This window comes from Temnothorax nylanderi, unplaced genomic scaffold (assembly GCF_030848795.1).
Source record: "Temnothorax nylanderi isolate EJ_2023f unplaced genomic scaffold, tnyl_v1.0 TNYL_tig0463_pilon, whole genome shotgun sequence".
Lineage (NCBI taxonomy): Eukaryota > Metazoa > Arthropoda > Insecta > Hymenoptera > Formicidae > Temnothorax > Temnothorax nylanderi.
The window spans coordinates 127,026-140,896 of NW_027249525.1; the positions used below are offsets into that span (position 1 = coordinate 127,026).

At 34.8% G+C, this 13,871-nt stretch overlaps 1 long non-coding RNA gene across 1 annotated transcript; it reads left to right on the plus strand.

Annotated features, from left to right (window-relative positions):
* The first annotated feature begins 748 nt into the window (after nucleotides 1-748).
* LOC139783037 (uncharacterized) lies at nucleotides 749-4,623 on the plus strand. Its single transcript, XR_011721098.1, has 2 exons — nucleotides 749-872; nucleotides 4,418-4,623. It is a non-coding gene; the product is annotated as an uncharacterized lncRNA (long non-coding RNA).
* The last annotated feature ends 9,248 nt before the right edge of the window (nucleotides 4,624-13,871 follow it).

A 13,871-nucleotide genomic window follows, 5' to 3' on the forward strand; every position in this document is an offset into this window, starting at 1 on the left:
TATTATGTGACTTATGTTAAAATTATCTTTGCATTTAAAGTTGAGCTTAATTTTATTTTTAAATCATATTCTATAATCAGTTGTTAAACAATTAATGAAAGTAATATTTTCCTACGTTTCTATTTAATACAATCTCAAGTATGATGAATTTAATTGTTATTGGTACATAAAAAAAATTTGGAAAACATAAAAACTTAAGAAAGGCTATTGCTTGAAGGTCAAAATTGTGGGTATCAGCTTGTGGTCGAGAGGAATTGATTTCAAAGACAGCCATACAACTTTATAATAGTTATAGAGTATGCAAACTCCATTTTGCAAATAATATGTTCTTAAATTATGAGAAAACGAGATTGCAGCCACATGCCATTCCAAGTTGTATTGTGAGAAATAATGGTAAGTTATTTTCAAATACTACAATAACATTAGAATAACATTATACATGATATAATATCATTTCACAGATGAAGAAGCAGGTTCAAGTAGCTCAAATATAGAAACACACTGCATAAACACCTTAAATATTGAAAATACACAAGAAGAAAATACTGTATTGGATTGGAATATATTGAATGAAAAGGACCAGGATGTAATGCGTATAGACAGAACAATAGCAAAAGTATCAGATGTATCAGAATCAGAAACACAAACGCCTTTGTCACTATCTTCTACAACTCCACGAAAAGTACATCTTTATCAACAGATAAGAGGATATAAAAGGAAGATAACCAATTTGGAATTAAAATTACAGCAAGCGAAAAAAGCAAAAAAAGAAGATATTAATACATTAAATATGTTACTAGACAAATATTTTCCAAAACAAACATCCGAATTTTTAAAAATGCAAGCACGTCTCTTTCAAAAGAAAGCAAAAGGTAGAAGATACGATAGTACTTCATTCAAACAACATTGTTTATCCATATATTTTTCAAGTCCTAAAGTATATAGAGATTTAGCAAATAAATTATTTTGTTTACCTAGCTGTGCAACTCTAAAAAGATTTACACAAAACTGTTATATATGTCCAGGATTACAAGAGAACGTATTTCAAATACTAAAAATGAAGACTGACGGTTTGTCAGAAATTAATAAATACTGCATACTTTGTATAGACGAAATGTCTTTAAAAGCACACTTATTTTACAATATAACAACAGACAAAGTTATAGGATTTGAAGACATAGGATGTTCACAGAATTGTTCACAGTTGCCTGCATGTAATGTAGCAGTAATTATGGTTAAGGGCATCTGTCAATCATGGAAACAACCATTAAGTTATTTCTTTTTGAACTCCACAATGAAGGCTTCTGATTTACTGAAAATTATACCAAAAACAGTAAGAAAGCTAAGAAGCATTGGTTTGAAAGTTGTTGGTCTTACTTCAGATATGGGCTCCAATTTTTATCAATTAACCCGATTACTAGATATTACTGATAAAAAACCATATTTTACAATAGACGATCAGAAAATATTTTACTTTTTTGATGTGCCTCACTTGTTAAAAGCAACTAGGAATAACTTATATCAACACAATTACGTATATGATGGGGATAAAATTGCTACATGGAAACATATAGACGACTTTTATATAATAGATAAAAAGGCACAATTTAGAGCGGCTCCTAGATTGACAGATAGCCATATTAACCCAAATAATTTCGACAAAATGAAAGTTAAATATGCAGCACAGATATTTAGCCACTCTCTTTTGGCTGGTATAAATACATATGTAAATTTAGGTTCCTTATATGCGGCGGCTATTTCCACAGCAGATTTTATAGGAATATTTAACAAATTATTCGATATTTTAAATTCTTCGAAAATTTATAGCAGCAATTCTAACAAACAAGCATACACAAACACAAATGAGCAAGTCACTTTTCTCAATGAAACAATACAGTTTTTGCAAGGCGTAAAAGTAATTAGAAAAAATGGAAAGGATATAACAAATTCCATTAAATCAATAAGATGTTGGATGGTTACAATTAATTCCGTACTACAGTTATGGAATTACTTGCAACAATCATCAGCTCCTATTCAGTATTTATTAACTAGACGACTAAATCAAGACAGTTTGGAAAACTTTTTTGGAGCCGTACGTAAACAAAGTGGAAATGCATTTAATCCTACACCAATACAATTTTATCATGGCTTTAAAAAACTCTTTTCTATTGATTACATTAAAGCAGATAGCGGAAATTGCGCAGCTGATGAAGAATCAATATTAATTCAATGTCAGGATGTTAGAGAAACACAAAATGTGATATTCCAAACACCTTCAGAAGCTACAGCATTTATTAATTCAGATATAGATAATTATGATTATCGTAATTTGCCAGTAACTGAAGAAAATGTTTTTAATTACATTTGTGGATATTTATTGCGTCGCCTTTTTGCTAAACATTTTTGTGATACATGTGAATTACTAGCCGAAAGAGATTGTAATTTAGATGAAGCTCGTTTATACACTTATTTTAAAACGTATAATAATACAGACGATGATAAGTTTGGCAGTTTATATGTACCAAGTGCAGTATTTGTTAATTATATCACAGAATTGCATATAAAAATTTTTCGAAAATATTAATATTATTACTCAAACAAATGTTATGCAAAAGTTTATGCAAATTTTATCTAGGGGAGACCGGGGCTAAAAGGTCAACGGGGTTGAAGCGTCAAATCAAATATCTCGGAACCTGTATATTGTGTGAACTCGCTATTAACATTGTAAACGCTGCTTATGGTACCCATGTGACCAACGGAGTTTCGGCAGGTTACCTGCCGTATTATGATTTTTACGAGGGCAAACGTGTTTTCGGAAGGTGAAAGTTACATTTTCTGCGCGTGGAAATTTTGTAATATCTGCAATAATATTTGCTCTCCAAATCTCGAGGTACGTGATTATAAAGAGTAATGCATGCTGAACACGAATCCAGTGTAGTTTTTTCATTATCGTTGATGTTTAATATTTCGTGGGCGATCAGACCTGAAATTTGTGTTTGGGGCTAATCGGTCAGTAAGCAGTCCAGATGCATTTCCGGGCATTTCCAGGCTCACTGCATATGGAATATGGATGAGACGGGAATTACAACCGTTCAGACACCGAATAGAGTCATCGGACGTCGAGGAGTGAAACAAGTCGGGCGAGTGACTTCTGCGGAAAGAGGAACCCTCGTAACTATTTTTTAATAATGTTTCGCATAAAAATTTTAAATAAATTTTTATATTTTTTTCTTAAAAAACAATTATTAAAATGTGTCCTATCATTTTTCAGGATTAGATGTACGTATATGTATTGAAAATGCAGTGTGACGTTTAAACCCCGGCATTTTTGAGATTTCAATTTTTCCACCGTTGTCGTTTTTGCTCTATACCGGTTAAACAAAGCGACGTAGACAAAAATTTCCTATATAAATTTTGTAGCTAAAGGTTCACTCTTTACAGTGGTATACCACATTTAACTAAAATTATTTATTTTGTTGTTAAAAATCGGCACCGAAAAAAAACTGACCTTTTAGCCCCGGTCTCCCCTACTATTCAGTTCTCTCATCCTTGTCCTAATTTTCCAAATATTTATTTGCTAAAACTATTTATTAGAATGAGAGTATATTACATATTAAAATTTACTAATAAAGACTTGAAAACAAATAAAAAGAGTAAAAGAAAAGCTATTATTTTATGTCATAAGTAATAATTTAAACTTTTATTTGTGTTATGCAATATTTTACTATTTGTTCAGAGATACACAAACAAAAACATTTTTATTTTTTAATTTTATTTTATAAGTTGTGTGATACTTATTTTTTTATGTATTGTTTATGTTCTTCATATGTTCTTTATATATGTTCTCGTCGGGTGATGTATTTTATGTCATAAGTAATAATTTAAACTTTTATTTGTGCTATGCAATATTTTGCTATTTGTTCAGAAATACACACACAAACAAAAACATTTTTATTTTTTAATTTTATTTTATAAGTTATGTGATACTTTATATATTCTTTATATATTGTTTATATGTTCTGTATATATTTTCTATATGTTCTTGTCGGGTATATATTTTATATATATTGTTTATATGTTCTATAATAAATACCTATACATCTTCAAATAAACTTATTAATAACAAAACTTACTAACAGTAAAAACTTATACAAGAAAGTAATCCCTAGTGTAACCTCTGGTGAAAGTAACCTCTGCTGAAACTCCTGGTGAACATTTTCTCACAATTTATAAAAACAATTCGCAGAATTTCTAAATTCTTTATGAACTTTTTAAAATATAATTATTTCTTATTAGACTTTTTTCATCCAGGACATGTATGGTTTGTTAAAAATATCCGTTTGTTTCGCATTTATCTTGTATAATTTATTATTTATTTGTTATGCTAATTAATCAATATTCCTAAATATTTTTTCAGGTTTGCACAACGTGCAACAATAAACTCAGATTAAAGAAGAAAGAAGAATTGGACATAGTATTTAATTTATAACTGATTGAGGATGGATACACATTACGATTTATTAGAACATTAATAATTAGATAATTATTGTATATAATAATTGTATACTTGTACAGTGATTTCAATAAAATTGTATTTTAATTAAAAGTAAATATTTAATACAACCTTTTTATAGTATTTCTCTATATATAGTACTGTTATTAGATATACATCTCTTTTTGATTGTATCGATTGGCTTTCAAATTAAAGCCCGCGCACGACTAGCAATATGGCGATCTATTAGTCATCAGATCAAAGGTGCCGACACCGAGTGAGCTTACTGTTCTTTCTTATACTGTGACACCAGACTCCCATTGAATCGATGCAACATGGCGGAACCGCGGTAAAATTCAAAATGTGCAATTTTACTCCATATGTCCGGACCAAGTTTGAAGTCGGTTTTTTCGGTTCCAAAGGGAGATTTATGTTTAATAATGATGTTAAAATCTTAGTTCTATATTATGATTGAATGAACATGGGGAATTTTCAATTGAGTTTGCAATTGGAGGGAGTAAGTGTAACTGGAATAGAGAATTTTCGACAATAGACAGGTCAGGTAACTGACATTTTTAGGAGTTTCTGCATGTTTCCATTGGATAAGCCACTCCCCAATTAACAGATTATTGTGCGATACTTCAAATACGATGCAGTAGTGAACTTTCACAACGCTTGCTTACCCTCCTCTCAATCATGAACATATAACAAGCTTGGACAGTAAAAAACGCTATTTACGTAGAAACACCCATATAACGTTTTTGAGAGTTTGCACAGCGTTTACATGACGTATGACGTTTGCTGAGAGTTCTTTAAAACATTTAGAGATCCTTTGTTAAGCGTTTAGGCTGCGTTCGGAAACGTCACCCGGGTACACACGGGTATACTCCTTCTCCTAACTCGCTGAGATAGAAAGAGATGGGAGTATACTCGTGTGCACTCGGGTGACGTTTTCGAACGCAGCCCTGATAAGTCAAAAGCGTTTGCTTTCATCATTGAAAACTGCGTGCAGCCTCTATTGAGCTTAACGGGCGTTTACTCTTGTCGTTAGAAGAAACTGCGTAAAGAGCGTTAAATGTTAAAATCTGCTTTTCGCCTCGCAGAGGGTCTGCTTATATACGCGGCTGAATGTATTTTAAATGCGAGAAAGATACGCCGCCTAGCGGCATTGTTAGAAGAACGTTTGTTGAACGGAGGGAAAACGCTTGTCTTACGGCGTTGGGAAAAGCGTTTGCTAAACGTTTGAAAAATCTGACAGCAAACTCTCTGCACGCAGCGTTTACTGAGCGTTCTCTGAAAAGCGTTGTCTCAGCATTTCAGACCTTTCATGAAACGTTATATACAGCGTTTTATAAGCGTTCTGAAAGCGTTCAAAATCCAACGGCGTTGTGTAAGCGTTCTTATAAAGTTTGAAAGCGTATAAACTCTCAAAAAACCCTCATGGAACGGTTGTCAACGCTTTATAAAGCTTCTTAATTTTCGCCAGGGTTTTGGTGTCGACACCCAAAACTTGGGTGTCGACATCAAAAGTTGAGTGTCGACACCGAAACTTTGGGTGTCGACACCAAAATTTGAGTGTCGATACCGAAACTTTTGGTGTCGACAATCGGGTTTCAGTGTTGACACCCAATTATAAAACAAAAGATAAAAATTATAAAATGCAAGGTTAAAACTTTAACTTATTATGAGGCCACATTATACATATATCTAACTTTGAATTTTATATATATATATATATATATATATATATATATATACCCAAGTAGCAGATGATATTTTTTAAATGTTTTTTTAAATATTTATTTTTCATTAATTATACATTGTACAATTCATTATAAAAAAAATATTTTTTTAACATTTATTGAATATTTATTTTACATTAATTATTTGTTTGAACTAATGATTTAAACGCTCGACAGCACACGGATGTGCCTTTGCTTTGGTGGGCGTTGGCAGCATGTGGAGGGGATGCGCTGCTAGCGCATGCGCAGGGGCCATATTCTGTTCGTCGTCAGTGCCGTTAACGGTGTCGGCCATGTCGGCGCAGCTTCTATACGATACGAAAAACCTGCGCAACGACGCTTAATCGAACCGACAGTTATTGGTAGGTAGGAACGGAATACAGGCCCAGCGCATCTCCCGATCTCCTCCACATGCTGCCAACGCACACCATAAAGCGAAGGCATATCCGGTGTCGCACATATGTCTGGTATATTTATAGTCAAGGTTGGTAAATGGACGCGGCGTCAGAGTCGCATGATCGCCATTTTTACTCAGTGACGAGTATGTATGGTTTATCTATATCTATATATAATTCGAAGTTATATGTATAATGTGACCTCATAATAAGTCAAAGTTTTAACCTTGCATTTTATAATTTATATATAAATCAAACATCTGGATATCCATACCGTCGTGTTGCAATCTCCAAAATTTGACGAACTTTTTCCATTGCTGTTTAAGAAGAGCAAAGAAGGCGACGTCAAGTGGTTGCATAATGTGCGTGGTATTCGGAGGCAGACAACAAACAATAATATCGTTTTCTCTGCAAAAATTGCTGAGATGATACGAGAGATGTGATACGTGGCCATCCAAAAAGACTATGACAGGGAGAGGAATTTTCTGTTCTAGCAGATATGGGTGAAATACGTTTGTGATGTATTCGTAGAACGATGCGCTATCCATCCAACCGTTTTCAGTTTTTCCAAGTCCCCATCCTGGAGGAGCAGCTTCGATGCAGTTTTTAGGCAAACGTACGTATTTATAGAGAGTCAAGGGTGGTGCGATTTCTCCTGCGGCATTAACGACAAATAATGTCGTAATCGCTTCTTTATCGCTTGCGGAAGACACATCATATAAGGCTTTTCCTTTTTCCCCCCAGGACGAATCCACCCTTGGGAGCGCGAAAGACTGCAGTCTCGTCCATATTAAATATTCGACGAGAATACTGCAATACCTGCATATTAACTCCAAGCATAGTTTCCATATTTGCAAACCAATTGCGAATATAATTTTCCGTGACAGCCGCTCGCGTCTTGCTCAAATATTCGGCTTTCTTCTGCGATAAATGTGGATGTCTTTTCATGAATGACTCAAACCATGCATTTTCTTCCAGGAAGATTATCTTTAAAAGGAGTTAGCACATTTTCAGCGTCAACTATTTGTTTCACTGAGTAGAGTAGACATGCTTTATCGATTGGAAAGCCCATTCGACTTGTCTCAATCAGCCACGTAGATAATTTTTCTTCGACGTAAGAGCCAAGAACTGGAGGAGGGCCCGTGTGTCCCAATGTTTCTGGCACAGAGCTTTCAATCTTCCGTCTCAATGTTGTACGTGGAACATCAAACATTTTACTTGCTAGTGAAACAGGAGTCCCACTGTGTATAGCATCCAAAGCATTTTGCACTTGCTGCAGAGAGTATGTAAAAAATTTTCTTTTCTTCACTGGCTCTTTTTTCTTTTGTGTTAATTTTTTTCGTGGCGGCATTGTAGCCTAGAACCGCAAATAAATTTCAATTACCACCAGGAATCATTAAATAAAGTAATAAACATTAAATAAACATTAAATATTATGCTACGATAGGTTTGTTCTTTATAGCTGAACTAGCTGCATTAGTTTAGAGAGTTTATTTTTCTCCCTCTACATTGTGTGGAAGGAAAAAGAAACTCTGAACTAATGCAGCCAGTTCAGTTATAAAAAACAGACCTTGTATAATATCTAATTTTGACAAGTAAGCACCAGTTTTAATAGGATGGCCAAAACTGGGGCCTTAATACGAATATTTTTAGTATTTTCGCTTTTGAACACTTTGAACCTCTTAGAGAAATGTTGCACTACCGATATGTAAACTTCCCGGGCGCTATTATACAATTACGTAACCTAAAAATGTTGCACATCTTACCTCGACGTCTTCTCGGCTGACGTAACGATTGGAATATTCGTATCCTTCTTGTCACAACGTACACTATTTTATTAAGTATAATAAAAAAACAATTACAAATGCACGTTGTTTCCACCTTGAATGCTGCTTAAATATATAACGTCTCGAAAAATGACAGCTTTGAATCAGTCACTGACTATGTGTAGACACGAAAAATCCTCGAAAGTGTTCGTGGTGGCCATAACCGGTGCAGTAGCCAAAACCGGTACTTCTACCCTACTGAAATTATTTCTCCTTTATCCTTTTCTCATTACATCAAAGGTAAAACTTTGCAAGTGAAATTAAACAATTATCTATAAATTCTTGAAAATAATTTATATACTGTAGAAAAATGAGAAAAGACTCGGGATAGCTATGTCGAGAATGCATTTTGAAAGTCTGCTACTAATAACAAAAATCTCTCCATTTGGATACTCATTCCATCATGAAACCACTTGTATTTGGAGCCGACAATACTACAGTCAGTCAGTTCGGCCTAATTTATAGAAAAATTGAGTTAGCAAAATTTGAAATACTTAGATACATTCTATTTGATTAGAGCTAAAATGCAATTACATTAATAATGTGTCCAGTCACCATCGTCGTCGATAATTGACTGACATCACCGAAGCATATTTTGCACTACAATCTGTCGAGTAAGAGCGTGGTCGCTACAACTCGCAGTTGGTAAAAGCTGTACTCCTGATTCTTGCGTGAGTCGATAGAGGATACTTTTCTCCTTGATGCTTTGCGAAGAAAAGCTCAGTTGTCGCTAAAGTTTTGCCAGAGCCAGGGAGTAAGATATAAGGAGACCGATCTCCGTACTATGAAAGTGGTCAATTTTTGGGCGAAAGTTGGTGGCGCTGGTGTTCCAAAAACGGTACCCTCGCTGCTGGTGACAGGCGGCTGAACAAAATTACGCGATGCGTAAGGTTGGAATTTTACTACATTGAAGTACACTGAGAAAAAAATCAATTACATGTGCTATCACGGGGTGCCAAAAACATAAGTAATTAATTCAATTGTATTATTATTAGACCCAAATATCCGGATTATTAAACCAATAACTTAATTATTATTATTAGATCCAATTATAAAAAAAATAATTTAATTATTGATTTAATAAATCCAGATATTGGATCTAATAATAATACAATTGAATAAACTACTTATGTGTCTGGCACCCCGTGATAGCACTTTAATTGAAGCAACAGCTTTTTTTTCTCAGTGTATAAGAAAAGTGAGTTAAAAAGTGAGTTATAATTGAGAAAGTGAGTTATAATAGTGAATTTTAATGAATTATTATGGCTATGTTTAATAGAACAAAAATAGATTTGTAAATAACATTATTAATCGAAACTACGAAATACTGTGCTGTGGTATAATAATAATCATGTAATAATTCTAGGTAGGCTAATTCTTGATAGGCTTAAGTTTTTCATTCCCAATTTTTTGTACTTTGTTCTTTGCGAACGATAGCCAGTTTTGCACCCCGGCACAAAACAAGACATTTCAATACTTTTCACTTTCAATAAATTATACGAATTATACGAATATTACGTAAATCTAATCGGTCTTATGGCTGATGGCAGAGAACGAGGAATGAAATGTAAACGTTTCGACGCACTAAAAAAATTTTTATATAAAAACATATCTAAATATATATAATCATATAATATTATATAATATATTATATAAAATATGTCTGTCTATACATATATGTCCATACTATGTTTCTTTTTCTTTTGTATAATCTCTGTTCGTATGTACAAGACAAATAATAAGAAAAAGAATTAGAAAATAATTAAAAGGATAATTTTTGCATTTTTTTTTTTCAAAAAAATAAAATCTGCAAATGTGAAAAATTTGTTCATATATAATCATATTTTATATACATTATTACATTTATATATGATTATATATAGGCAAAAAATGGACAATGCAAAAATTATTTTTTAATTATTTTCTAATTCTTTTTCTTATTATTTTTCTTGTACATACAAACAGAGATTATACAAGAGAAAAAAAAACTTATATGAACATATTTTATATAATATTTTATATAATATTATATAATTATATATTTAAATATTGTTTTATATAAAAAATTTTTTACCGTGACGTATCGGCACGTACTGTCGTCGCCAAAGTTGACACTTGAACATTGAAACGGATCGTCACGTGACCCACCAATGATGGAACACAAGCGCTGCGAGTGGTAACATTTAACACTCAACTTTCGCCCAAAATCAGGCCAGGTTTTTGCGGTTTTTTTTTCCCTTGGTGGGTGTGTTTCCCTTAATATTAACGGGTCCGACTGACGGCTGGCGCCCAAATGCCGGGCCCGTGTCCTGTTTCGAGTGGAACTCTCTATCCGGGTAGACAGTTTCCTGTTTGTGTTGTTCGTGCACGTCCTGTGGTTCGTGTACGTCTTCCTATGGGGGTGTGAACTCCCCCGATGAACGGTACCGCAGTCAATGAAGATGCTCCTCGATGATATGACTGCCCGCGGCTATTATCATGAGGAGCATCTGAGGCGGTCGAATGGTGACACTGTGTCCAAACCATTCGACTGGGGATTTAGTTCCTCGGGGGACAAAACACCCCTGGTCTTGACCTGCCGTTGGTCCTTTGTCTTTGGTTTACGTATTTTCTGTCGCCTCGAGCGTGGGGACTGTCGTGCCACGTGATGTTTGCCTCGTGTGTGCCATGTGTCGCGACTGTAGTCCGTAGTGCTGTGTTTAGGGAGAGGGGTTTTAGTGGGTGCAAGCCCCACACATCCCGGGTGGCCGGCCCCCGGTAGAATACGCGAGGTATTTCCCCTCTTCCTCCGAAAAAGGTTTTTGCGGGTAGCCAAGTATGGAGATCGGTCTCCTTATATCTTACTCCCTGGCCAGAGCAAAGCATAGGCGTCATGAGTGCCGCGTACGCGTCGCGCTTCGAATCTGTGTTACATGTTTAAACACAATCTGAATGCGGACAAAATGTTGGAAATCTATAAAAAAGCCTTGTTACTATCTGCCAACTCGTGATTTATAAAAAAAAAATGAAGATTGGATCCTGCAGGAGGATAATGATCCGAAACACCGAAGCAGACTCTGTACTGAGTGGAAGGAGCAATCTGGCATCAATCAATTTGATTGGCCGTCACAATCGCCCGATGCAAATCCGATCGAAAATGTTTGGGCATATATTAAGCATAAGCTTCGTGGAAGACAAATATTCAGTTTAAAGCAATTATCTTGAGAGATCCGTCGGATATGGAGATCCTTGCCGCAAAATATGTCTCGGAGATGTCAGTCAATTATCGACGACGATGGTGACTGGACACATTATTAATGTAATTGCATTTTAGCTCTAATCAAATAGAATGTATATATCTATGTATTTCAAAATTTTGCTAACTCAATTTTTCTATAAATTAGGCCGAACACGCTCTTACTTGACAGACTGTAAAATTCATTCTCCTTTATTCTTCTCGAATCCTATTAAGAAAAAGCGGAGACAAGATGAGAGAACAATTTTAACTTTATCATAGGAACCATTACAAATTTCTCTGCCATTACATATTTCCTCTTAATCACCTTAATCGGCCTTAATCGGGGATTAAACCAGCTCTTAAACGAGGAAAATGTGGGATGAAGGCCGGGCCGGGATCGAACCCGGGACCCTTTAGTTACTAATTATCCGCGCTAGCGCAGAGCTACGCGTCACCCCACATCAAAGGTGAAACTTTGCAAGAGAAATTAAACAATTAATTATCTACAAATTCTTTAAAATAATTTACTTAAAAAAATGAGAAAAGTATCGGATAGCCAAATTTGTTGAGATTAGATTTAGAAATTCTGCTGTAAATTTTGTCAATAAAATGCCCACAAAAATATAACAGAATTTGCTAACAAAATATAATGTCAGATTGACACTGCGAACAGCATCTGCCGTTTCGTATTTAGCTGTAGACAAACTTGTCTCTACATCCTGCTAAAATAATTTTGCTATAAAGATAAAAAGAAACATATACTAATAACTTAAACTTTAAATTTATTTTTATTCAAATAGCTATATTTGTGAATTTAGGTATTGGGCGCTGTAATATTAAAAAACTTATACTTTATATATTTTTATTTTAATATTAAAATATATAATATAAAATATTTTCTTCGTCAGTGAAAATTAATAAGAGGAATTATTTGACCAAACTGACGTTTAATATCTTAGTATTACATTAATCCATTCGACGTTTCGACACTCGTTTTGTGTCCTTATCAAGAGTTTACTAAAATAACGAAGTCATGTTACATAAAATATATCGCACAAGGAACGAAGAGCGTATAAGAAAAGGAAATTATCTACCTGTCTCATACTAGAGATTAGCCGCACAAAAATTTCTTGCAGTTTTAACACTTTATCAAATTTCAATAAGAAGGAGCCGCGATCCATCCTTAATTAATCGTGCGATGTAGCACCGAATTAAGACATAACCGGAACGGAGACATGTGAGAACAGTCGTTCCGAGTCGAAGGACGGCGTCAAACTAATTTGAAAACACCGAATACATGAGTGAGTCACCGAAAGGAAAAAATACACGCGGAGAGAAAAATATTATGTAGATCTTATAATTCGGTCATATAACGGATTAAGATTTTCCGTGTCTTTTTTGAGATTGATCGTATTATTGTGTTTTTTAATATAAAACATTTCCGCTATCTTTCTCTTCCTCACATTTCTCTCTCTATGAAAATATGATGTATACCGCCACACATTTATAATACAAAGTTTAACATTTTTTTCCGCGGTAGTAGGGCTATACGCAAGTTAGACAATCTCAGGGGACGGAGCCAGGCCGTCTTGCTGAATCTGGAAATCGGTGATTGCTATTATCTTTTAAAGTTCTTAAGATCCAGAATTATAAATATTGAAGCACAGTTACTCAGAAACTTATCGGAGAATTTGGTTATTGATTTTTTCGATTTCAATAAGGACAAGGTCATGAAATATAATACTACATTAAAGGTTAAGTCAATCACGAAATTCAACGGAATAATGAGAAAACGAAACATTTCGATAGATCCCTTTTCGAAAATAGATAAATCGAAATGGTTAGTCAACATTAGCAACCCATGTGCGAATGTCGGACTCCTGCCAGAGTTGTCCGCATGGCCCAGAAGTGGCACAATATTGGCTGCCAAGACTTGATGGGTGGTGCTGCCCCAGTACGGATAAACCGCTAGATCAGTATTGTGCCAGTACCCCCATGCAACCATATTCTGTTCTGAGCCGAGTCTCGTCTCAGTACTGACCGTGTATAAGGCCAGAAATGATATTGATCTACGGCCGAGAGTCGGCTCAGTACTGGGCATGTATTGGGTCGACTTAGAAAATTTTCGCTTGGGCGGCGCCGGAGGTAACAACCGCGCGAAAGCAACACGCCGCGAGGGGACTTTTCGCTAGAGCCCAC